This window comes from Anabrus simplex, chromosome 1 (assembly GCF_040414725.1).
Source record: "Anabrus simplex isolate iqAnaSimp1 chromosome 1, ASM4041472v1, whole genome shotgun sequence".
Taxonomy (NCBI): Eukaryota; Metazoa; Arthropoda; class Insecta; order Orthoptera; family Tettigoniidae; genus Anabrus; species Anabrus simplex.
The window spans coordinates 1,226,746,571-1,226,771,462 of record NC_090265.1 but is presented as its reverse complement, the minus strand read 5'-3'; the positions used below and the strand labels follow the sequence as shown (position 1 = coordinate 1,226,771,462).

At 43.1% G+C, this 24,892-nt stretch overlaps 1 protein-coding gene across 2 annotated transcripts in view; it reads left to right on the top strand.

The window, feature by feature from the left end:
• Positions 1 to 10,044: 10,044 nt before the first annotated feature.
• The window catches only part of LOC136858218 (very long chain fatty acid elongase AAEL008004), a 244,715-nt gene continuing 229,867 nt past the window's right edge, over positions 10,045 to 24,892 (top strand). For both annotated transcript variants that reach the window (XM_067137604.2, XM_067137601.2), the window contains exon 1: positions 10,045 to 10,230. The gene's annotated coding sequence lies outside the window, so the exon portion shown is untranslated. The remainder of the gene's footprint in view (positions 10,231 to 24,892) is intronic.

Genomic DNA, 24,892 nt, shown 5'->3' with positions numbered 1-24,892 from the left:
TCCTGACGGGGATTCGAACCCACGTCCTTCCGGGCGAACCGAGCACGCCTTTACCGCCTCGGCCAGGCAGCCCCTCTTGTGATATCTAGTGTTGATATTTGCTGGTAGTAGCCCGTTGTGCAGGTACGAAGTTTTAAAATGCAGCTTGCAGCCAGTCGTACATCAGAGCAACGATGTGTAAGTACTTTAATTAAGAATAACCTGCAGGTTGTAAGTGTGCTGTTAAATGTTGATGCCTCTGTGAAGCTGGACTATGATATAGTTGGGGCCCAAACTCCGTTGTAGTGTGAAGAATAGGAGCAAATAGTGTGCCCTTGTAAAGTTGTGTCAATGTGTTTAAGACGGTATCGTGTTAGGATAAGGCAAGTAAAGGGTCGCTAAAGTGAAAGTAGTGCTGACGAACGGTTAACCCATTTCGGACGCCAATCACGACACTGCCTCGAGTTTCATGGAGGCGATCGCCTCGGAAGAGATTATATGTTGGAAAATGCGGTTGGAGTGGTGGCGTCAGAAACGTTTCATTAAGAGTGAAAAAGTCCGGGGTATATTGGGAGAGGAAAAAAACACAAGGCAGCAGGTTGGGGGATAAAGATCTTATGTTAACATAATAAATTTTCAACATTTTACCTTGGGCAGTGGACTGCACTTAGGGGAAAAGTGGGAAATTCATCCTGTTCCCCGAATATGCCACGTCCACGGGGTACTTTTTTGCTAGTGGCTTTACGTCGCGCCGACACAGATAGGTCTTATGGCGACGAACGTGAGTATTTAAGATCAACCTGGCTGCCAATTGGACTTGGGGATATGTGGTCTATGAAAGGGCAGGATGTACTGCAATATCAACGTTACGTTCAGAACTTGGGGAAGGGAGGATGGAAGAGGATGCTGGGGTAGAGAGATCCTCAGGTTTGGAAGGTTCAGGAATTGGCTTAGCTTTGCATCTGTAGCTAAAGGCGGGATGAGAAATGGTGCAGTTGACACATTTGGGAGAGGATTTATTGGAACATTCAGCTGTAGCGTGCTCTTGACTGGAGCAGATTGCACAAATCCGGGGATGAACACAAGGTCTACATGGCGGATGATCATATTGTTGACATCTACCGCACCGTATCTTCTGTGGAGGCGAAGATTTTGATGGCTCCACCCGATGTCGGCGCGCGTACACCATGGCGCCGTCACGAAGCATTGCGTCCAGAGTCACCACATCCCGAGATTGTATTCTGACGAGTGAAGTCGGTCCTTGGGCATTACGAATACGTAATACCCGATAGATTTGATGCCCCTGAAGTGTTAATTGATCCGCTATTTCATCTTCGGTCAGGTCCCTGTCAACACCATAGGCCACCACTTACCGTGCTGGTGCAGGGCGAGACGGTGGCTCCATTCGTCGTGCAGGCCTCTGTTGAGTGATGTTCTGTGCTCGACAATGTGTTCCCAATATTAGCAATGAAATGGTTGTGAAATATTTTCCGGGTATTAATACTGAATCTATCCCTAGTGCGTTGGAGTTCTAGATAGGCGTAATAACCTTGGAAGTTCGGTGTGAGTCTGGTTATCAACTAGTAGTTTTTTTGGTGTTGGCTTGTTTGGGTCAATGTTTGTGAGTTTTATGATGAAGAAAGTAGGTTCAAGTGAAGTGACGGTGGTATGAATGATACTCCCCTGTCGAATGTTGGGTGGGAGAGCAGGATTACGAGTAGCCTGCGCGTAACTTCGTACATTGGTGGGCATATACGGCGCAGGGTTCAGAGAAGGTGGCGCTCGGCTGGCAGGTTGGACACCAGCTGGAGGAGCAGCTCACAGTGGAGAGATTATAAGCAAGTCCTGTTACCCTAGGACAGGATTTGGTGATTTATAAGTGGAGCCTGTCAATGGTAGAGATTCCTAGTCGGCGTACATTCGCTTGCGTCCGGTGTCTGGGCTGGCAGAATTTAAGTCCTCTAGTTTGCGTGGATGCTTCCCCTTGTCTTGTGACTCCAACTCGTTGTCACTCATATTGACGAAAGTTGAATCGTAGCTTCGATCGTAGAGACTGGAACGAAGAATATCCTGAGGTGATACCTCACTACAACTACTCAGTCCACTTATTAGGTCCACCTTTTTAATTTGCAATAAACACACGTGGCCTCGTCCGGTGTAAGAGCTGCAGTGGACAGCGAAGGATGATTCGGGGTCAACCCCACTAACTTGAGGTAGGAAGGTCAACGCTTTACTCATCAAACTGCTTAGCCCGTCAAGAGAATTTCTGCAGTAATTTTTACATTTCAACGAGATCTTCTCACGTTCTACGATACTACCAGAGTCAGTTTAAAACTTTGTCGTTTTAAAGTCAGACGCCCTTCCTGCTGCCATGCGTTGGCTGTAGTGAAAATATCATGCAAAGTGGCCGAAATTCGAAAATGAGATGGCAGCCATGTGGCTAGTAACACTTGGTCCCTTTCCGTTTCATTCCCCAGAAATACAATGAAAACGTTATCCAGGTAACTGCATTTGTTTGACCTGGAAGTCATGAATTATGTCAGAGATGAAAATATTTCATGTCTTTACGAAAATCTATGCAAATAATAAAACATTTCAATGATCACGCGATACGGCATAAGCGTTTTCTTCTGGGCATGATGCAGGGTAAAATTTCTGAGAAGAGGTGGCAGGAATTGTAATATCGTCTGTAACTTCACTTATCTTCTTCTTCTTCTACTACTACTTCATCATCATCCCATTATTATTATTATTATTATTATTATTATTATTATTATTATTATTATTGTTGTTGTTATTATTATTATTAGCAAATGTGCCCGTGCTTCGCTACGGTATTCTACATTGTATACGGATATCGAAGTAAATACTGTACGTGCAGTAAATACGATTGTTTTAAAATTGCATGTCTCTCCGAGAAATATCATGGGGAGATTCCCATACGTTGTTTCCAATGTAAAGTGTGGCTTGCGGGGTTGTGAGGATAACGGCAGGCTCACTTGCCTACTGCCATTCGCAATCGATTTGGGAAGTTTATATTATAACTGCAGACCCCATTGCCTACTGCGCGGTCACAATCGATTCGGAGAGTTTTCGTTACAATGGCAGGCCCCCTTTCCTACTTTCAGACGGATAACAGTTGAGAAGTTTTTATTATAATGGAAGGCAACTTCCCTACTACCAGTCAAAATTGAGTTGTGTGGTTATCATTATAATGACAGGCCCGTTTTCCTGCTGTCAGCAAGATTACTGCCAGTCACACTGAGTTGGTGAGTTTCCATTAAAATAGCAAGCCACTATGCCTAATGCTAGTCACATTTTAGTTGAGTACATTTGTTTATAATGGCAGTCACACTGGCCTACAGCTAAACACAATCGGGCAAGGGAGTTCTGAACAAAATTTCATGCTCCCTTGCCTTCTGCAAGTCAAATCAAATGAATTATTCATGATACTGGTAGGCCTTCCTTACAAATGTCAGTTACACAGGAGTTGGAGAAGGACCCATTCCTACTGCCAGTTGAAGTTGGTGTGGGGAGTACTGATTACAATAGCAGACACACCCTTTCTCGATCGCTACAAATCGAACATCAGTGAATATATCGACATACGAAAGTATATGCATGTTTATAATATTGCAGACCATCATTTACGGATTAACTGCTGCTAAACGGTACGTCCTATCGACAAAGGATTGTACCATAAGACGCTGTATTTAGCGGCCTAAATGGCTGGTCCTATTATATTTTCTCGCATCTTATCTATTCATGGGTCAGATTGAGTTAAAAACGTTTAATATGGTGAAATTATCTTACATTCGGATAAATATGTGACATAGCATTTGGCTCACATGTGGGTACTGGGTGGGCCAATGATCGTGTATAGTTTGATGATTCTATCTTTCCTGTAAGTGACTGAAAATATGAATTATGCAGGCAAAAATTCCAAATTTAATTAAAATCGAGAAATAGAGACGAATCTAACGTATAAGGGATACAGATACGACAAAATGTCGTAAGACGAAGGTTGAAGATCACTCCAAATTGAAAGGAGATTGTGCCATCCGTTATGTGATAGGACGAAATACCTCGAAACGAAGGTCTGCACCATCATTAAAATTGCCTCCTTATTTCGATATTCTTCGGGAATATAAAGTAAAAATTTAAAGATCTCGGAAGTTTTCCGTCCGCTACAGGCTAAAACGTATAATTTTGCCAAATTTCAATTTTCTTGCTCGTCTGGCAGATTATGTCGCAATCTGGGTAAAAATTAGGACTTTCAGGAAACTACACCAAAAATATGCAGATGGTTATTATTACCACTCAAACGGCTAGCTGTATGAAAATTTCACCAAAGTAGTCAATGTACAGGCACACACAGCTGTTACGATTTTATTTATATAGATAGATAAGGAATCTTCACCACGTACAACACCTTTTGGGCTATGTCCGCTGTACTTAACCTGCAAAACCGACCGTTCATGATATCTCACTTATTAATCCTCCTGTCGAAAAATGCACATGAGAAAAGAAGTTTTAGAAATGGAATTCCATTAAGGATTGTAGATTTCCATTAATTTCGGATGTGCATATTTTGAGGGAGTGCAAAATCATGTTTCGATTTCGAATAAACCCCCAAAATTTAGGTATTCAGAAATAATATTGGCCCTAAAACCTACTCAAGGACAGGTGGATTCTAAATATCAAGTTTGGTAGCAATACATTCAGTAGTTTTCAAGTTATAAGGATTCATACAATCAAACAGACAGACAGACTCCAAACCTAAGAAATATGCAGATCGTCATTATTACACCTGAAACGGACAACTGTACGGAAATTCCGCCAAAGTAGTCAATGTACAGACACACGGTCGTTACGATTATATTTATGTAGATGACGGATGTGCATGGGCACGTTTGTAAGTGCAAACCTTCATTTCGAGATTTACTGCTTCTAAACGGTGGATCATACCAAAAAACAGTTTGCACCCTCAGACGTCTCTTTCATTGCTCTACATGTTTGGTCTTAAAACATTTTCTCGTATCTCCCATATTTATGGGTTCGATTCAGTTACGATATTTGAATGGGGTGAAATTTGGGTACATTTTTAACATTTTACACTATTTTCAACATACTTATGTGGAAGTTATATTCATAAAATTTGGTTTGCATATAGCCATTGGTCTTGTCAATGCGCGTGCCAAATTCGATGACTCCATCTTTCCTATAAGTGTGACAAACTAAGTAACATACGTGTAAACAGCACAAAATTTACGAGTAATCGATATATACAGCCAAATCTACCCTATAAGGGAAAGAGAGAGACGACAAAATGTCACAGGACCAAAGTTGTAGATCACTCCAAATTGAACGGAGATTGTGCCATCCGTTTTGTGATAGGACTTACCGTTTAGCCGCGAAACACCTCGAAACGAAGGTCTGCACAGTCATTAAATTGCCTCCATATTTCTATATTCTTCGGAAAAAAAAGTGAAGAATTTAATGATCTTGGAATTTTTCCGTAGGTAAATACTAAATATAATGTTTGGTCCAAATATCTTCAGTAATTTTCAAGTTGTAAGAAATACGCTTCACACGCACCCGCTCTTGCGTTAAGTGTGGAGGGAGTTGTACCTAAAAACGGTCCGTTAATGATATCTCCCTTATTAATCCTGTTATTGAAATGATGCACATGAGAAAAAAGGTTTGTAAATTAATTTTAATTAAGTAATGTGACCATATTTTCTCAAGCTGAAAACGGGACACTTATCAACTGACCAAAAGAAAAAAGTATTACTTGGTCTATAAGTTAAAGCAAATAGAAAACTATAAGCCTGTTCATCTATTTATTACAAACATAAGGCAAAATTATTACAATAGACCTAATGAATACAGAACATTTAAAGCATTACAATTACTATAAAAATCGCATACATTTTACATAATGTTATACAGTTAACCTAGAGGAAATATTTTTCTTAAGAATGGATTTTCTTCAGAAGTTTCTCATTTTGTTTCAACTAATTGAAAAACTCAAAGCAACTGTATTTTAGATTGACTTTGGTAAGCAACAATGCTTTCAGCGTTCCAACTTTTAATTGGTTTTTTCTTATGTCCATATTTTGTTCGTACTTGCAAAAACTCTCTATACAGGCAGGCCCCGATTTACAAATGGGCGGACTGGGCATTCCAATTATTTTATTAGCCTACATAAAACATTTGAACTATTCTAACTTTAAAACCTGAATTTAATATATATATTTAAATTTTATAAAGGAAATGTCTCTTCTTTCTAAAATTATTTACTTACTTACAAACCAACGGCTTTTTTAAGAAAAATAAAAACAGCCTGATTCTTATTTGGCTGTTACCTTTATTTGGATTGATAAATTTAATTATGAGAATTAACAGTATTTGCATAATGTGCTGTTTTAAAACTCATAATCTTGAAAACTTTCATATTTAATTTGTAAACAATTATCTTTAAGAGGAACAGGAAAACGAGCAGGGGGTGGGGGGCGGCTAAATATTGTTTGCCCAGGGCGCTAACTACTTGAAATCGGGGCCTGTATACAGGTGCATTAGTAGCTGGCAAGGATAACCCAAATTCTACAACCTTAGAAAAAGTACTGAATGATAGTTTTTGAGAAGAGAAATACTGAAACATTTCTACCCATCTCAGATGGGCTTCTTTTCCTTCATCATTTCATAGAGTGATTTTGTCTGCAGTATCAAATTGCTTAACATAAACAAATTCACTGAAAATAGCATTATCATCAGCATTTGATTCTCCAGATACAATTTTAATCGTAGGTATACATATTTCAACATCATTGCTTTTCAGGACATTGTTTATATACTTCTTATATACTTCAAATCTGTCAGTCCAGACTTTTAAGTACTGAATACATGAATCATAGAAACTATTAGCAATGTTTTGGAAATCCTCTACTTTCACCTTACCCTCATCTTATAGTTCATGCAAAGCACATTTTACAACATCTGGGATAAAATTGTTCTCCTTTTTCTGAGTCATATTTACTTTCAACATAGGAAGTGCCCTGGCTACTTCAACTCATGTCGTTAACTCACCTTCTACCTGGATAACTGCCTGGTGGAAAGTTGTAGCTTAGTTGTGCAGGAAAAGAAGAATTTTCGCCAATGCGTTTTCCAAAAAAAATTTCATTATCATTGGACATTTTTCCTGACTCAGAAAATATGACCCCAGTTCTTCAAAAATTGCAAGAACTCTTCCAAGTGATGGCATCAACGCTCATCACCTGGTGTTACTGTAACCTAACAATTTCCTGTACTCAGTCTCAGCAAAATTGCAGAAATCCTTTAGCGATTCTACTCTAATAGTGTATGAGTGAAAATGGTAATATATTTTGTGAATAACAAGTTCTGCATCGATATCAGCAGTCTTAATTGTGTTGTGTAGTATATGCGCTGCACATCCAACGTCAAGGATTTCACAATGTAATAACATCCTAAGTTCGTGGAAAATATTTCTGGATCCCTTACGTGCTGCCCCACCAAAATTACTATTAGTATTGTCACCACAGAATGCAATTATCTTGTTGTTAAGGTTGTGTTTTGCAAACACGTCAATGAGATAATCGGTAACAATATCTGCTGTTTCGCCAGGACGTTCATCAATTTCCAAAATTCGAACACGGACACCCTGTAGTGGTAAAAAGTACCTAACCATAACAGGAAAAATATTTTTCTCTCCATGATTAGAAGCATCTGTAAACACTGTAACAAACCTGACTGACTTCATTCAATTCCTTCTGAAATATTTCATAAGAATGAGGTGCAAGTAAGTTCACAACAATGGCTTCACACTTCGTACGACCGCAAGAGAATAATTCTGTCAGGACACCGGGACAACAGGTTGAAAAACGGTACTGTCCCGTTCAAAACGGGACGTCTGGTCACTTTAAATTAAGGCAGGTAGATTTCCATTAAGTCTGGTTGTGTACATTTTGAGGGAGTGCAAAATCAAGGTTTCGGTTTCGCATAAACCCCCAGTCAGTTCAGGGATTTAGAAACAATATTTGCCCTAAAACCTACCCAAGGACAGGTGGATTCTAAATATGAAGTTTGGTGGAAATATATCCAGTAGTTTTCGAGTTACAGAAGGACAGACAAAAACACAAACAGACAAACAGACTAACAAATACCAAAGCTAAAAATTATGCAGATGGTCATTATTACACCTGAAACGGATAACTGTACGGAAATGTCACCAAAAAAGTATATGTACAGACACACGGTTGTTACGATTTTATTTATATAGATTATTATTATTATTATTATTATTATTATTATTATTATTATTATTATTATTATTATTATTATTATTATTCTGTTTATACGCATTTTCTCGCTTCAGGCTGAAGGGTAAAGAATCCTGTCTCCAATTTATTCAACATACTATTTTCCCTAACCACAGATATAAAATTTGCCATTGAATCATATAATAGCTAATGAGCATAGGTAAAGTCTGAATATTCATGTTAGCTGCTCAAGGTTGTTTGTCTGACGTCAGTACTATGTAACTACATGAATTTTTTTTTTTTTGTTTTGCTAGGGGCTTTACGTCGCACCGACACAGATAGGTCTTATGGCGACGATACTGCATGAATTACAGTAACACGTCTTTCTCGCGCATACAGGTAAAAGTTGGTGATTATTTCATTTAACAGTGAAGAGCCGGTCTACTTCACTTTACCAGTGGCGTAAGGCCACGTTCACATTTTCGTGTTTTTATTCAATTGGCTTTATGTCGCACCGACACAGATAGGTCTTATGGCGACGACAGGATGGGAAAGACCTAGGAGTAGGAGGGAAGCGACCGTGGTCTTAATTAATGTACATCCCCAGAATTTGCCTGGTGTGAAAATGGGCAACCAGGGAAAACAGTATTCAGGGCTGCCGACAGTGGGGTTCGAACCCACTATCTCCCAGATGCAAGCTCGGCCACTTGCCCGGTGCACAGTTTGGAAGGTGGATGACAGAGAAATCCATAGTATGCCATGTCGTTCATGTGGCAGAATAAAAGAATTCTAGTGACATCTTTGCTGCTTATACGACAAATGTCACCAAATAATGCTCCTTTTCTTTGCCATCTGGTTGAGTAAAATAGTACGAAAAATTTAGCACGCAAACAAAATAAATAGCACTAAATAAAGTTGTCTGCCCACTTTAGCTGATGCAAACGATAATAATAATAATAATAATAATAATAATAATAATAATAATAATAATAATAATAATAATAATAATAATAATAATAATAATAATAATCTTAACCTGTTTACCCTCCAGGGTTGGTTTTTCTCTCAGACTCAGCGAGGGATCCCACCTCTACCGCCTCAAGGGCAGTGTCCTGAAGCGTGAGACATTCGATCTGGGGATACAACTGGGGAGAACGACCATAACCTCGCCCAGGCTGCCCCACCTGCTATGCTGAACAGGGGCGTTGCGGGGGGATGCGAAGATTGGAAGGGATAGACAAGGAAGAGGGAAGGAAGCGGCCGTGGCCTTAAGTTAGGTACCATCCCGGCATTTGCCTGGAGAAGTGCGAAACCACGGAAAACCACTTCCAGGATGACTGACGTGGGAATCGAACCCACCTCTACTCAGTTGACCTCCCGAGGCTGAGTGGACCCTGTTCCAGCCCTCGTACCACTTTTCAAATATCGTGGCAGAGCCGGCAATCGAACCCGGGCCTCTGGGGGTGGCAGCTAATCACACTAACCACTATACCACAGAGGTGGGCTAACTTATTCTCTGCGCACTTTAAATCCACAGTCTGCTCTTTACTGGCTACTATCATAATCGAATTCCACCAATAATGTACGGGTGACGTATGGATGAATGATTAGGTTATTACGTTTGATTTTCATTAACTGTGATCCGTAGCGGAAGTATACGTCAATAGATGAACTTAATTATCGTTCCTCTTGATTTATGGCTCAAAGTCTTTGTTTATCGTCACGTTTCCAATGGGGAAACGAAGAATTTAAAAAGCGTTATTCAAAAACAGAAGCTTAATACGTAAGCAACTCGCCAGTTCTACATGAGCTCGAAACGGGTTTATTATGATCACGTGTTCGTCAGTGGTATCAGACGTTTAGTCGGATAACGAAGGTTAAGCATACTCACCGAATGTAATACAAAGGCGAAACTCTGTATGTGATTTCAGTCAAGCATCATCATCTTCTTGTGCTACGGGCCAGATTTTTGGTAAGTAAGCATGGAAGCAGTCTCCTATTTTCTATAAAGTGCCGTTTCGAAGTACAGTGTTTAGAAAAGTTTTAAACATTCTGATTTAATGCACTTTTTATTGTGCTCTATGTACAGGGTCTCTCTGAAAATGAAATGGCGTAAGGCTTTTAGTGCCGGGAGTGTCTGAGGATATGTTTGGCTCGCCAGGTGCAGGTCTGAGACCAAAGGCCAGCGCGCTAACCATTTAGCCATGGAGCCGGACAGGTCTGTCTAATAAAGCCAGACCGAGCGCAGGGTGTTTGTACTCTGCGCTACAACAGCTGCCTCAGCCCAACTTACGTCGCGCGCGGCCGCGCTGCTTTAAGAGCGTACACAATCTTATATGAAATCGTACCTTAGAAAAGATGCTGGAGGTGTCATGCTTTATAATGAGGGAATTCATAAACACCATTAGGATTTTCTGCACACCAATGGCGAGAGTTATGACTGTTCACACGACCATTAAGATGAAACCTGGCCTCATCCGAAAAGAACATAAGCTGTGGGTCAAATAAACGATCATTCAGGTCGCAAGATACCACTCAAAATATCCCACTCTTGTAGCTGGAGCAGCAGGTTTTAAACAATGGGCCCATGTAAACCTGTACGGTTTGATGTGTAACAGATTTGTAGCTCTGTGTGCAGGAGAAACAGAAAAACCTACTTGTGCTAATTTTGTGAGGGATTTATTCGGTGACCGTTAGCTGCCTCTGTGGATCAATGGTAGAGTGTCGGCCTCCGGATCCCAAGATAGCGGGTTCAAACCCGGCAGAGGTAGTCGGATTTTTGAAGGGCGGAAAAAAGTCCATTCGACACTCCATGTCGTACGATGGCGGCATGTAAAAGATCTCTGGTGACACATTTGGTGTTTACCCGACAAAATTAATTAAAACTCAGCCATAGACGCCCAAGAGAGTTTCGGTTTACTCGGTCTGCCATCTAGTGGGCCTAGAGTAAAATGGAACGTCGAAATTGACGAGCAGACAGCCAGATGGCGTCAACTTGAAATGTCTGCACACGGTAGCTGAGGCCATACGATTATTATTATCGGTGACCGTTCAAGATTCGCAGCAATGTCATCTAGCTTTGGCTCTATTAAAACTGTTCGTGTGCGCGCATGTTATTTTTTTCTTATTGAGCACTGAGCCAGTAGTTTCAAATTTATTTACAATTGCGTGAATCATTGCTCATGAAGGTGGCACATCATCAGGAAATTGCTGAACAAATGCATCGCGTACCCGTCGAGTCGACTCGTACTTAAACTAACTTTTACATGCGAAAATACGGTGTTGAAATATTAACTACCTCACTATGTTAACAGCTGGTTACTGATGCTAGGTCGAACACGTGGGTGCTCCTTGCAAGGTCAAGCACTATACGCGCGCCTCCCGTACAGCTGCTGAGGTCGCGGAGAGTAGAAACCTCAGTGGACGGTCTGGGCTTTTAAGAGAGATCCTGTATATACGTACATTGTACAGCTGAACTTCGATATCTCGAAGTGCTTGTGTAGGCTGGTTATCGAGTTATCGAAAATTCGAGGAATAGAAAAACGTGCGTAGTACTTCGGTTGCACATTAACAAATCACCTGTACCGCTCCCTTTCCGAAAAACAAAAATAAAAACAAAACGTAATTCTTGCAAAGAATTCTTATTTTCATCTTTGATAACGTAATAGCTGGAATGCCGAATTCCACTGCAATATTTTTCTCCTTTTCCCCTCTTCTTTCCACTTCCTTAATCGACTTCTATTTTTCACCTGCACTAAAACTTTTCAGCACACGTTTTTTTCTACATGACGGAGACGTTATTGTTCTAACCAGGGCTTGAGGAACCCAGCACGTCAGTATCTCCCAACTTACGCATCATCCCATACTGTAAACAGCTTGCTGAAGTTTGCGATTAGCCTAAAGTGGGGTTTTAAACGTCTATTCAACGTTGCGAAGTGCCACTGCCTTCGTGATGTACAGGCCGTACTGTACCTCCGATGACGTCACACAAAGAGGCGAACTGGTTTCTCCGTCCGACCCGTTCTTAGCATTGTGGCAAATACGAACTTTCACACACTCTATTTCAATTTGTAGCACATTATATTTCCACAAAAACGTGTTATACGATAACAATTAGATGAATAAACTACACAAAAAGTATTACGTCCCTTGAATTTACATTACTTACCACGTGAAGATACAATGCCTAACCTAAACTATGAGGTCTCATTATCTTAATAACAGTTGTTTACGTAAATCCTGATGTGATCAGTTTAAAAAACATTGCAATGTAGTTAAATATAAATTGTTGTCTATCAACGGTCACAATTATCCTAAGCATGCCCCCAGTTCTTATGGATTATATTCACAAGTACAATCTGTAACATTCGTTTAGCTCACCTCAATTGATCAGCCGATTGGCTTGGCGCGCTTTCTACAGTACGGCCTGTATATTACGAAGGCAGTAGAAGTGCATTGCTGTTAAGATATCACAACTTAGTATATGGTGAGGCTAATCAAACAATACATTCTGATTAAAATATAGAGAATACTTATTCTTGTTTCTTGTATATGGAGATGACTTACGTTCAGGTTCCTTCTACAGGATTTAGTTTAATGTCGGGAAATCTATTACGTATTAGCAGAATGATCACGATACCTTCGAGTTACACAAAAATATTTTACAGATGGACATATAAATCCTTCGAGATATCGAACAATTTCAGTATTAGAACAAGGGACAGATATTATGTACCACATAACATACGTAGGGGGTTTGAAAAGTTCTCGGAATGTACTAGAATTAAGTATCTTACCTCGGTGGAACTGCTTTTATTTTTCAACATAGTCTCCCTTTAGACTAATGCATTTGGTCCAGCGATGTTCCAATGCCTTGATCCCATCTCGAAAATGAGATTCCTCCAGGCCTGCAAAATACCTCTCCAATTCAGCTGTCAGTTCTTCCCTTGTAGAAAATCACCGTACACCGAGGAAAATTTTCAGCTTGGGGAATAGATGAAAGTCTGATGTTGCCAAATAAGATTAATAAGGTGGATGTGGCAACAATTCGTACCCCAGTTCATGAAGTTTTGCCATGGCAATAACACTTGTGTGCGGTGGAGCGTTGTCCTGATGAAAGATGACCTTTTTCCTTGCCAAACCAGGCCTTGTTTCGCACATCTTTTCCTGTAGTTGGTTTAGGAGGTTTGCATAGTATTGCCCCGTAATTGTTTGGCCAGTAGGAAGATAATCTATCAGCAGAATGCCTTTTGCATCCCAGAAAGCTGAGGCCATGACCTTTCCGGCCGAACGCAATGCCTTTGCTTTCTTTGGTGGTGGTGAATCAGCATGCTTCCACTGCTTTGACTGTTGTTTTGTCTCTGGGGTATAGTAGTGGACCCAAGTTTCATCTGTAGTCACAAACCGGCGCCAAAAATCTTGTTGGTTGCACTGAAAACGGGCCAGAGTTTGTTCGGACATTTCCAATCTGGTGCGTTTAATGTCCAATGTCAAGAGCCGCGGCACCCATCTTGCGGTTAATTTTTTCATACCCAATTCTTCGGTTAAAATATAATGTACCCATTCAGAAGACATCCCTACAGCTTCATCAATCTCCCACACTTTCAGTTGATGATCCTCCATGACCATTTTATGTACTTTTGCGATAAAATCTGGGGTCGTAACACTTTTCGGCCGTCCACTACGCGGTCATCATCCAAGCTCTCCCGACCAAATTTGAACTCGCTGGTCCACTTGGCAACAGTTGAAAATTAAGGAGCAGAGTCCCCCAGTGTGTTTTGAAAGCGGGCATGAATTTTCTTTGCTTTCATACCTTTCTTTACAAAGTATTTAATCACTGCTCGAATCTCAGTTTTTTCCATTGTCACAAATCACTACGCGGGAACAACAAAGAGTCGTCACTACCACACTCCTGCAGCTAGAGCACTGATGCGCCACGTGTTCGCTCACAAAGGATGTGTGATTATTGCGCGGGAACCTCGTTGCTCTAGCACTGACATCTAGCGGTGATTCCGAGAACTTTTAAAAGATTCTTTCGGGAAATGAAAATTCCTTCGAGATGTCGAAAATTCGAGTTATAGACGTTCGGAATATAGAAGTTTGCCTGTACTTTCCGAACGGTATACACAACGAAACACAGCATGCACTCAGATAAGCAAAAACACAAAAGCACGAAATTGGTAATGTGGTATTTTGAACACAAAATTGCATATCGTCCATTGTGTGGCACTGAGACGTGCTTGAACACAATTTAGCATACAAGAATGCAACATGTTTATCCCACTCTTGGATAGAAACAGCAGTCGATTACTAAATGTTAGCAGGAGGATTAGGACGGTAGACCATTAACTGTCTTCAGATCACGCCATGCTTGTTCAACACAGGTCCTGATCGCACATTCAGTGGCGGCTGGCGCATAAGGTCACAGGGTCAGGTGCCCTCCTAACAAACATTAGTATTTTAATGTTTACTTCCCACCACATTATACACAGGATGACACAGGTTTTAAGCTCATTAGGAAAGTAGGTATGTAGGTAGAATAAATACAGTATATTCCTGAGAAGTACAATAGTAGTAAACTCGTGTCCTCATCCCGAGGTGGCGCAGCTCTTTTCAGGCACACCCCCAATGGAGGTGAGCTGCATGTACCATTTTAACCACAGACCAGCCCTTCTGCCATTCTTAAATTTCTGGTACCGAGCTCGATAGCTGCAGTCGCTTAAGTGCGGCTAGTATCCAGTATTCGGGAGATAGTAGGTTCGAACCCCACTGTCGGCAGCCCTGAAAATGGTTTTCCGTGGTTTCCCATTTTCGCACCAGGCAAATGCTGAGGCTGTACCTTAATTAAGGCCACGGCCGCTTCCTTCCCACTCCTAGCCCTTTCCTGTCCCATCGTCGCCGTAAGACCTATCTGTGTCGGTGCGACGTAAAACAACTAGCAAAAAACCTCTGGCAGTACCGGGAATCGAACCCGAGCCACCGAGGACAGCAGCTAATAACACTAACCCTTACATTACGGAGGCGGACAGAAGTACAGTGAAAGCTGAGAGGTGAAAATGCGCAGGCTATGATCCAGAGATTCGCTACAGCTACATAAAGAAGTATGGATCAGACATAAGAACTACTGATAAGGTAAACCTAGGTGTGTTTTGACGTATTGTATTTTAATATTTATACTTACATGTGTACGTATTTGTGACCAGTTTAGAATTACCTACGTATGTACAGTCGAACCTCGATATCTCGAACCTCCCTTACTCGAATTTTCAGTATCTCGAAGTAACTTAAATTTCCCGACCATTTTCTCTATTCTTCACGTGTATTTATTTCTCTATTACCCGAAATTCGCTAACACGAATTTCTCGATTTCTCGAAGCAAACGTTTCCTCTCTTGAAACAAAAAGTACTCTTTAACTCGAATTTTGTACAACACTGAATGTGCAGTGAGCCTCCGTGGCTCAGACGGCAGCGCGTCGGCCTCTCACCGCTGGATACCGTGGTTCAAATCCCGGTCACTCCATGTGAGATTTGTGGTGGACAAAGCGGAGGCGGGACAGGTTTTTCTCCGGGTACTCCGGTTTTCCCTGTCATCCTTCATTCCAGCAACACTCTCCATTCTCATTTCATAGCATTTATGTCATTCATAAATCACTTTGGGAGTAGCGACCCCATCGTACTAATAGCCTATATCTGCTTCATTCATTACATCCCTGACCCGGTCAATGACTGGAAAACAGGTTGTAGGTTTTCATTTTCATTGACTGTGCAGTACAGCATTTGTAGTAAGTAAAGAAAGGTTTACAGTGATGCCGGGAGCTGATATGACGGGAACCGAAACTTGTAGTGATCCGAAAATCGGCGAAGCGTCGCTGTTTCTCGGGTGTGAATTCATTACCGGTAATGTACGAAAGCAACTCCGGCAGTCGTGGATGACAAGCTCCATTTACGAATCTTGGACGCGTGGTTTCGAACCTACATTGAGAGTCAGTCGAATATAAATGACAGTTTTTCTCACAGTAATAAATATTGTGCCGGGCTGAGTGGCTCAGACGGTTGAGGCGGTGGCCTTCTGACCCCAACTTGGCAGGTTCGAACCTGGCTCAGTCCGGTGGTATTTGAAGGTGCTCAAATACGACAGCCTCGTGTCGGTAGATTTACCGACACGTAAAAGAACTCCTGCAGGACTAAATTCCGGCACCACGGCGTCTCCGAAAACTATAAAAGAGTAGTTAGTGGGGCGTAAAGCAATTAACATTGTCAGAAAAGTAGTATGTGGAAGGGAAGAAGGTTAACAGTAAAAAGTGTTAACGAAGGTATGCTTCTTGTTTCACTTCTGTATCTGCTGTATTCTTTCTTCTAAAATGAAATGTCGTATGGCTTTTAGTGCCGGGATATCCCAGGACGGGTTCGGCTCGCCAAGTGCAGGTCTTTCTATTTGAGCCCGTAGGCGACCCGCGTGTCGTGATGAGGATGAAATGATGATGAAGACAACACATACACCCAGCCCCCGTGCCATTGGAATTAACCAATTAAGGTTAAAATCCCCGACCCGACCCGGAATCGAACCCGGGACCCTCTGAACCGAAGGCCAGTACGCTGACCGTTCAGCCAACGAGTCGGACGAAAGTTACTTTAATAAGCGTCGTAATTAAAGCTATACCGTAAAATATGATACCAGAAATATTGAAGAGGAACAGGCGATTTTCAACAATGGTATTTTAACAAATATGTTTTGTTTTCATAATGAGTGATAAGAAGAGAAAGCAGTTACAATCAAATTTTTTGAAATAACGACCAGTTTCAAAAGTTCAGATCTATCCATTTAACACCAAGAAATAACGCATCACGATGAAGCTTTAGAATACAATGACTACATTCCGAAGAGTTAGATTCTAACAATTTAGCACCAATAAAAAACGCATTTTGAATTTTAGATAGAATAACAAATTTCAAAAGAATTAGAGTTAAACAATTTGATGTCCAAGACTTAAGGTCAAAGGCCACAATAAGATCACATCTCCAGGGTGTGTAAAAAGCATTTCACCAGCGAACACGCACAATTAAAAGAGAATTGTCACGAAGAAAGGAACGCGAAAAGGAGGGGTGGGGGGAGGGAAGAGGGAGAAAGTAGATCGAATCCTGCATGAATATAATTACAGGCTATAAAGTTAAAGGAAAGCACACAAACAGGGTGCACTAATTGGCTTTAGGTGAATTCAAAAGTTCTTTAACACATCTTGACGTACGGTCCAACATGACAGTGTTAACTTTAAAGAGACTAAAGAGTTTACGTTCTCACTATTAAAAGACGAACACAAGTCACAAAGAGGCAGTAAGATATAAAGTTATTACACCTATATATTGTTGGCTTGTGGATGACTTCGCGAGTAATACCGGAACATTCTAGAACCTTCCAGAACCGCCAAGTGGAAGCTTCATCACAACTTCGAGAACTTCCCAATACTTCTTCAACCAGCGTTCTCAACACCTGTCCTCTTCGAGAAGATTCGATGGCTTCAGCACCTTCACCTCCTTCGATGCCCGAGATGGATACCGAGCAAAGCAAACAAGCCCGTCGACTTTCTCCCGAGACTGAGGGAAAACGCAAAAAGATATGTGGGAAAGCTGCTGGTTCCGTCTCGTCAGGCTCCTGTTACACCTCGCCGAGCTCCGTTTCTAATCAAGCCTCTGGCATTAAATGTCTGAATTATCTGGATGACAGTAACGTGGTAGCACAATTCCACCAGCCACCTCAACTACAATCTCCGTCTGATCCTTATATGCCATCTAACGTACGAAGCTATGCTCAAGAGGCGAAGAATCCAGCTCTAGCCCCTGCCATCCGTCAACGAAGCATCGTTCATCCATTGCCACTACCACCAGCTACTTTCTATCTTCTGATGCACATTGATCCAGATAAGGCGAATACACGCTCCATCTACCAAATCCTCACGAGATTCACACCGAACTACAAGGACTACGATATCGAGATCCAACGCACTCGAGAAGGGTAACACCATATTAAAACCAGCAAAACTTTTTATGCCCACCTCACTACGTCCATCAGACTTTCCCACTTTGGAAGTCACACCAAGGCTGTCAACATGACGCAGCAGACACCTACACGACGCCCTGCACCGTCCACACGTCCCGCGCCTGTACATTCCCGTGTGGCGTCGAGTGCGACTGGACGGACGACGAGATCTCAGCCCAGCTCCAGCTTGAGGGCCACCAGGTGCTCAAGGTGGTAAGAATCCGGAATGACCGCGAACCTACCAGCCTCATTCGCATCCTATCACGTGACATCGCCATCCTGGATGCCCTCCTGCGAGACGGCATTGTCATTTACGGCCGTCGCCATCGCGTCGAGCCTACTCGCTCGGCGCCACCGCAGAAAATCCGCTGCAACCAGTGCCAGCGCTACGACCATCTACCTGGCCAGCCCTGTCAACAACCACAGATATGTGCAATCTGTAGCCAGGAGCATCCGACTAGTAGTTGCCCTAGTAAGTCAACGCCGAAGTGTATAGATTGTTCCCAACCCCACCCCTGCTTCTCATATAAATGCAAGTCCCGCCCGCTCTTGAACCATCACAGCCTGAAATATCCCAGGACCTTCCCACTCACGCTCGCTCCTTTTCCGTTCCCACTCCCTGTTCTGAGAACATCATTCGTTTTTTAACAATGATGCTCTATAACGTTCTCCATTTCCACCACCCCCTAATCCTCATTCAGGTCAAGCTTGCAGCGCGGTTGGTTTTTAACACCCACATGGATATAGCGTATGTGGGGAATAAAATGCATTTTGCGTTTTCCCCCCTCAATGCTGTTCCCCTAGTGGGGTAAAATGTTTACATTTTATTTTACTAACATCTGCTCTCTAAACTCCAACTGTGCTCTCCTGGACCTCTCCCTCAACCTGTATGACCCGGATATTTTCGTACTTAATGAAACGTTTCTAAATCTCCTCCTCCATCCACATTTTCCTAAGTACACTATGCATCGCGCCGATACACTTTATGAAACTCGTGGAGGTGTGGCTATCGGTACAAAACGACAAATTACAACTAAACGTCATTTTTATAATTTTGGAAATAATTTCTCTGAATATTTAATTCTTGAAACTTTTCTCCGGAATAACACCTTTATTACTATCGTTACGCTTTACCTCCCCCCTAGAACCCCACCCCCTATCGATCTTCTTCATTATGTAGACTCGACCTTTACGAACTATATATTCATCACCGATATTAATATAAAAGCAAAGCAAAGCAAAGTCATCTCCGTACAGGCCATGAAGGCCCTTGGAGGGGTGGAAGGTAAAGGCTTCCACTATCCGTAACCTCGGCACTTGATGGGGTAGAGTGGTTAGCTCTACGCCCGGCCACCTTTGCCCCCAGGAATTACCCTGGTACTCATTTTTGGTGGAGGCTGAGTGAACCTCAGGGCCATATGCACCTCCGGAAGTGGAAATCTCATTTCTTAAATTTTACGACTTCCTGACGGGGATTCGAACCCACGTCCTTCCGGGCGAGCCGAGCACGCCTTTACCGCCTCGGCCAGGCAGCCCCTAAATGTAAACTCGTGTCCTCATCCCGAGGTAGTGCAGCTCTTTTCAGGCACACCCCCATTGGAGGTGAGCTGCATGTACCATTTCAACCACATACCAGCCCTCCTGCCATTCTTAAATTCCTGGCAGTACCGGGAATCGAACCCGGGCCCCCAAGGACGGCAGCTAATAACACTAACCGTTACGCTATGGAGGCGGACCGATATTAATATACATTCTTATAATGTCACTAAATCCCCTTATTTTACAACTATGCTATCAAAAATCCGGGGCATATAGGTTCCCTTCCCCCACACGACCTATTTCCCAAACCACCCCTGACGCCCTCAACCTCTCCCCTTCCCTTTCCACCATTTCTACCATAGATAAATGCCTCAATATCGATTCAGAACATCTTCCTGCTCTCCTCACTTTTTCAACTCTCTCTTACACTACCCGTCTCCCCACCCCTCCCGACCCCCACCCACCCGCCGTTTTTTTTTTCAAGCCAATTGGACTGCCTATCGTACCACAATCTTAGCACATCTCCTCCCCCACCTCCTTTCCTAACCTTCTCCTCCTCATCGTCCAAGTCGAACATGCACTTCAGGTAGCCGATAATCTTCACATCCCCCGTCATTCTTTTCATCCCACGAAACCACCTATCCCACCCAAAGCTCTCTCCCTACTTAAACTTGCTCATGACTACTATTTTTCTTACATTCGAACCCGGGACCCGACGACTTTACTTGAACATCGATGGGCACTCCGACATTCACGATCTTACATTAAAGCTATTAATCGGAAATACTGGACTGCTGCCTGCTCTAATCTCCCTGACATGCACAATTCTCGTACTTTTTGGACTACTTTTAGCCGACTGACAAAAAACAATAAATCCCTGCCTACGTATCCTCTCCACACTCCGACTAACATACCTCTCACTGACAAAGACAAAGCCGACACATTCGCTGACTACTATTCCAAAGTGTTTTCCCTCCTCCTCTTCTCCTCAGTTCACCCACCCTGACGAATCAACTATCCTTCCATATTGTGACCCCAATCTTCCTCACCTTCAACCTTCCTTTCTCCATTTTAGTGACGTGGACTACACATATCCACTGAATGCCCCCATCACTCCCCATGAACTTCATACTTTTCTTCGCCATAAACGCAATACCGCCCCTGGAACTGATCACATCACCTACTGCCACATCCGTGAAGCTCCTTTATCTCTTCATGACGCTCTTTGTTCCATATACAACACCCTTCTCTACACCGGTCTCTTCCCCGTGCATTGGCGCCATGCCGTTATTCTTCTCTTCCTGAAACCTTATAAGTCCCCTTCTGATGTAACATCCTATCTCCCTATCTTCCTTCTCCCTGTCATTTCGAAGATTTTCGAAGGCATTCTTTGTAAACGCATCTCTCTCTACCTACAATCTCTCAACCTCCTTCCCTCTTCACAGGCCGGCTTGCGAGCTCATTTTTCAACACATGACATCCTCTTTAATATCAGTTCTTCTCCTTCCACTTTCGTCCAATCTCACCGTCCTGCAGGTTTGGTTTGTCTGGATGTAAACAAAGCCTTCGAGTCTGTTTGGCACGAGGGCCTTCCTTACAAACTCTGCCACCTTCCTCTCCCCACTACAATCATTCGCCTTCTATTTAATTATCTTAAGTATAGAACTGCCACCATTACTATCCGTGGTGCTCGAACTTTTCCACTCACTTCAAGTGAGGCTCAAGGCTTCCCTCTCTCTCCCCTTCTGTATATCCTGTTCACTTACGACATTCCCCAACCCTCCCCTCCTCACCGCTTACATCAATATGCGGACGACTTAGCCATTCTTGCACTAGATCGTTCTTTTACCTCACTATTCAATCACCTCCAAACCTATCTCCATACCTTGGTATCTTGGTTCAATTCTTGGCACCTCACTATTAACCCTACTAAAACTCAATTTGTCGTTTTTCGCCTTACATATCGCCTCCGTCCTATTAGTCACCGAATCCGACTAACACTGTATAACATCCCCCTCGTAGAACCTAAACTATTAATTTACCTAGGTATCCTTTTTCAGAATAATTTTAAATGGAACTATCACCTTACTGCCATCCACCGTAAAGCCCTTTATTGTTTCCGTGCTCTCCGTTCCCTTACTGGTCCCTCTTGGGACCTGAAACCTCACTGTCTACTTACCGTCTATAAATCATTTATTCGCCCCTCCTTACCTATGCTTCCCTGACTTGGATTACTGCGCCCCCCTACTGACTATGCTCGACTGCCACGACTGGACCGTAATGCTCTCCGTATCGCTTACCGCCTTCCTTATGACACTCCTTCCGCTCATTTTCAATCTCTTTACATTTTTCCGTCTATTCTTACTCACCTTCACTCCCTCCGTCTCAACTATCTCAATTCTGGTATCTCCAATCACAACCCTCGCATTACCGAAGTTCTTTCTCTCTCCCCTGTTGCCACTGCTATTTACAATAACATTCGTACTCCCAACAATTCTCATCTTATTCCGCCTCCTACTCTTTAGCTTCCTCTAGGTACTTCCTGCCGCAACCCCCTTGCTTGGTGTTATATCATACAGGTGATTGCACCTTACAAGATGCTCTTGGCTGCGGCTGCACGTGTCTGTCCCCACTCCGACAGCAGCGCCGAAAGCGCCGTCAATGTTGTGTATTAGAGCAGTGAAGTGTTAGTGTCCCCCAGTCTTCCTATTCAGTGCATATTCGTCTCTGTTCGTTTTCCTCATAGAAGTATTTTTTACGTATTTTACTGTTTATTATTACATAAGTTTCTATACGTCACTCTTTTCTTGTCTCATGTTGCGATACCTGTCTTTAATTTTCACGAACTCATGAAGTCACAGGACATATGGCGTCATTATTTCCAGTGCAAAAAGTTTATTTGCGTGATTCTTGTAGTTTTGTTTATCACTTTGTTTATTTTGTACGTCCTTTATTATGCATATTATTCCTCTTAGTGTTCCTTAATTTAATGTTTACTGTTCTTTCTTTCGCTCATGTTGTGTCACGTTGTTCTGTGTCACCATATTCTCTGTTCAGTACTTACAGTACTATTTTCCGATTCCCGAGTTATTACTTCGCTACGACATGGCCCAGAGACTATATGCTGCATACGTTCAGTGCAAAGACTGCCAAGTGAAGATATTCTTCCCAATTGTAGTATTATTTTCTGTTGTATTTTCAGTGCTATTTTTCTTAGGTATGTATTTGTTTTATTGGAAATAAACGGGTTTTTTGTGGGGGTTATATCCTTGTGGGGCGCGATGCGGGTCTCCCTTGCGGGTCCACCTGTTGTTCGCCTTAGCCTCTGCGCCACTCTACGTAATTCTCTTTTACGTATGTACAACACATACTCCTCAGTCTTTTAAATTTTTCCAATATAATTTTTAATCTAAAAGGCCGAAGAGCTGCTCCTACAGGTGATGGCCCACCCACCCTTCAGGGGTGGGAATGAAATTACAATTTGATGATGATGAAAAAGTTATTACACCACAACACATCACACGAGGTCACGACTCACAACAACACCGTCAACACCTCAATCTTATTTTATGCCCGGCCGGATGACGCCTCACCTATATTACGCACCTAGCCGGCCTCAACAAAGCATATCGGCCAGACACCAAGAAGGAAGTTCCCCCCCCCCCCCCAACCATGCTCACCTGCATTATTCCCGATATTGAACCTACCATCTCAGAAGACGACGTTTGCCGTGCACTCCGTTCAGCCAACTTCGGAGTCCATCGTCATCACAGATTCTCCTATACTTACCAACGTGGGACGACTGGAAGCGCCTCCTCGTCACCGGAGTCAGCATACATCACCGCTTCTACCTCATGGAGCCTACTCCTCCACCCATCTTGGCCCAACTCGCTGCAGATCCAACTACTCTGCCCGTCGTAACTTCTACTCAACTTCATGCACCGTCACAAACTTTCATCGCCTTCTGTTTCAATTTACCTCACCACTACAACCACCACCACCGCCACCGCCACCATCACCACTACTACTACGACGTCCGCCCATACCCCTACCAATATTCCTATCACTACGATCACACCTTGCCACCCTTCACCTATAATGTCATCATCTCTCCATCTTTCCTCGACTCCCGCACAACCTAGTCTCCAACAACTCCCCTCCACCCCCATTAGATTCAACCACAGCAGCACCGCCATCGACTCTACAATCTCCACTAGACAACGACGAAGCAGCCGCCGCCATATCGTCAACCTCACCGCCGCCACCTACACCTCTCCACGTATGCCAAGCTGCGTGCTCCGTGGCATAGACCCCAGCATCTCTGATCAGGACATACTTCGTGAACTTCGAACATCAGGAATCCCCGCCCGACGTGCGTCCCGGATTCAGAACAGCTCCGGCCCCACCTGCATGTTTCGCCTCCACCTTCCAACGGCAGGAGACGTCCAACACCTGATCGACAACGGCGCCCATATTTACCGCCATCACTACCGAGTGGAGCCTTCTCGTTCCCCACCCCGACCTGTTCGCTATCCTTCCACCACTGCCTACTGTCACCCCCGGCCAGCTCCTCTTACCTTTCAACCTAGTCAACCCGTCTGTCCACCCTTTCCCCAACTAGTTTTTCTCCACAAATCATTTCGACGCCAGATCTCTTTCGATTCCTCACCACTTCCCTTTGCAATCTCACCGCCACCCTCCACCTCCTGACCTTGCATCTCTGCTTTGGAACCCTCAACGTACCTTCCCGCTTCGCACACATCTCCTATCATTTCTCACTTCGTTTACCCACCTTCCTTCTCCATCACATCTTCTTGACCCGCCTGCATCTCTTGGCCAGAGAGAGGGCACAACCCTCTAGGTGGCCCGCTGCACCCCTTCAGGATGGGGAATGAAAATTTCGGGGAAAAATTATTGATATCGCTTCTCGGGACACATAACGCACCTCTGAAGCGGACCTCGCTGATCTCCATTGAAGAAATTCCTGTTATTTTTGATCGACCGGGTGGCTATCCATCTTTACTGCAAGCTCCCGCCGACCCGAACAAAGCACATTGGCCGA